Source organism: Hemiscyllium ocellatum, assembly GCF_020745735.1.
Source record: "Hemiscyllium ocellatum isolate sHemOce1 chromosome 27 unlocalized genomic scaffold, sHemOce1.pat.X.cur. SUPER_27_unloc_13, whole genome shotgun sequence".
Taxonomy (NCBI): Eukaryota; Metazoa; Chordata; class Chondrichthyes; order Orectolobiformes; family Hemiscylliidae; genus Hemiscyllium; species Hemiscyllium ocellatum.
Genome location: NW_026867480.1, coordinates 575,687 through 578,173, shown reverse-complemented (window position 1 = coordinate 578,173; position 2,487 = coordinate 575,687). Strand labels below are relative to the sequence as shown.

The following is a 2,487-nucleotide window of genomic DNA, read 5'->3' as shown; positions in this document are numbered from 1 at the left end:
TGTGGGAAAGATTCAGTGACACATCCTACCTGCTGACTCACCAGTGAGATCACACTGGGGAGAGGCCATTCCCCTGCTTTGAGTGTAACAAGGCATTCTCTGCTGATTAACACTGAGAGACCTTTCAAATGCTCACATTGAGAGAAAAGCTTTAAACACAAACATGAAATGCTGATACATGAGTACGTTCACACTGGGGAGAGGCCATTCCCCTCTCTGTGTGTGGGAAACGGTTTGTCCATTCAAAAAAAAACCTTCTGAAACCCCAACGAAAACACACTGGTAAGAAGCTGTTACCTGCTGCTTTTCTGGAAAGGATTCATTCAGTTATCCCACCTTCTGAGTTCACACCTGACTCAGGCAGCTGTATGCTGTTCCTGCTGTTCTCAATAAAATTCTGATGGAGCTCCAACCCCCTCCAACGCCGCAGAGGACCAGGAAACAGATGCAGTGGAACAGGGAAATGTGGCGCTTGTGATGTCACATGGGTAGGCCAGCAGAAGGCGGCATTGTGTTACTGTACTTCTCAGAGAGAGAGAGAAACTCTGACTTTGAAAGAATGCATTATAAACGTGCTGAATCAAAGTTTGTCCCATTGCAGGCAGAACTGGGCATACACCAACACGCACAGGCACAAAATCAGATTCACAGACAGATATAAAGAAACTTTCCGACACACACGTCCGGGACAATGTGTGCCACTGCAGACAGAATTTGTCATTCATACACAGACAGATACACTCACACTTCTCTCCGATGTAATCTGTGTCCTATTGCTTGCAGAGATAGTCACATCAACACAGAAAAACAGACATTAACACAGAGATGGGAGCGCAATACGGTTAGAGTGAGATACAGAATCACTGACTTTTACAAATATGTCCAGAGATATACTCAGACAATGTTGTGTTCAGCTGTGTGAAAATCTTTGGCTCATAGTCCCAATGTGAGTGAAATAGTTTTCCCACTCCACTGACGTGAATCTTAAAGAAGAAGCCGGGGAGCAAGCTCCCTTTCTTTTCGACGACATTTCTCATTTTGTAGTCGTCAGGGGTCACACCTGCGTGGGGAAACCGCAATGGGTTTCAAGTCCATCGCATTAACCACTCAGCCCACGAATACAGAACCATACTGACAGCTTCACTTCCCAGGTCTGTCTGCCTGTGGAGCAGAGAAAGAGTGAATCATCGCAGAGTTTTTTGAATCCATTCACTTCACGGTGATTCGAAAGGGTTAAATATCTGCACACGGCGAGTCTAGGTGTTTCATCCCTAAATACTTTTAACTTTTAGTTAAAAACAAATATGGAAAATTGCAGGAGGAACGGAGAAGGTCAGGCAACATCTATGGAAAGAGAATCAGACGCAGCATTTCAGAATTCCGTTTTCTCTGACAGGTGCTGTCAAACCTGCCGAGTTTCTCTTTTTGTCTCGGCTTCGCCGCATTCGCAGTCCCTGACGTCAGGCATTAATTAATTAATCAGAAACCCCTTTGTGGAGAAGGTTTTCGTTGGGGGAACATTTTCCTGACCCCATTTAAAAGCACGCAGATTCAAAGTCAAGGAAGAACAGCGAGCAAAGCGTCCCTGCGTGGGTTCGAACCACCAACCTTTCGGTTAACAGCCGAACGCGCTGACCAATTGCGCCACAGAGACAGGCGCTGCAAGCCGTTTCGCTGCACCATGATTTAGGGGTGGCTGTTAGTAAATACATAATTCAGCCTGCCCCGCCTAGAATTACAATTGTCGTCTATCACTTTTACTTTTCCTTAATAATGCCTGGGACATTCATTGTGGAGACACCGGGGACAGTCTGATCCCACCTTCTGCAGACACATCCATGTCACGAGGAATTAGTTTTTTTCCTCCGGGACCGTCGCCCTTCGAGCCTTTCAGTGTTTTGTCTGTTCGCAAGTTCCCTCATTGGCTCGGAGGCGAGAAGGGGTTTGAAGTCCTGATGTGCACGAACGACAATTCTTTCAATGTCTCAGATCAGTTCATGTCCCGAGAACATCAGAGTCAATCTCCCAGCCTCTTCAACAAGGGGACGGTGTCTGGACTGTCTCTGCTCAGTCGGACGGTTCATCTTTCATTCTCATCTAAATCCGCTTCCCAAAGACTTTCTAAACGTTCAAAAAGCTGGAGACTGGGATTTCTGTTTTGCTTCATGAACATTTTTCCATTTCCTAACTGACAATATTTTGCCAAAATCTCTTCCCAAGTGTATGCCATGCTTCATTTCCAGGGATAAGGAATTTCCATTGTGGGGAGACATTCCCAAGGTTGGGAATGTTCGCTTTGGAGCAAAGAAGGTTAACTGGAGATTTCCTGGGGCTGTTGGTAATGATGGGAGAAGACGCGGTGGGAATGGGCAGATTAATGATCATTGGCTCGGAGGAGAGAAGGGGTTTGAATTCCTGGTGTGCACGAACGACAATTCTTTCCATGTCTCAGATCAGTTCATACCCCGAGATCATCAGAGTCAACCT

The 2,487-nt window shown here is 46.1% G+C and overlaps 1 non-coding gene across 1 annotated transcript; it reads right to left on the bottom strand.

The window, feature by feature from the left end:
• Positions 1-1,580: 1,580 nt before the first annotated feature.
• trnan-guu (transfer RNA asparagine (anticodon GUU)) lies at positions 1,581-1,654 on the bottom strand. Its single transcript has one exon. It is a non-coding gene; the product is annotated as a tRNA-Asn (tRNA).
• Between the last annotated feature and the right edge of the window lie 833 nt (positions 1,655-2,487).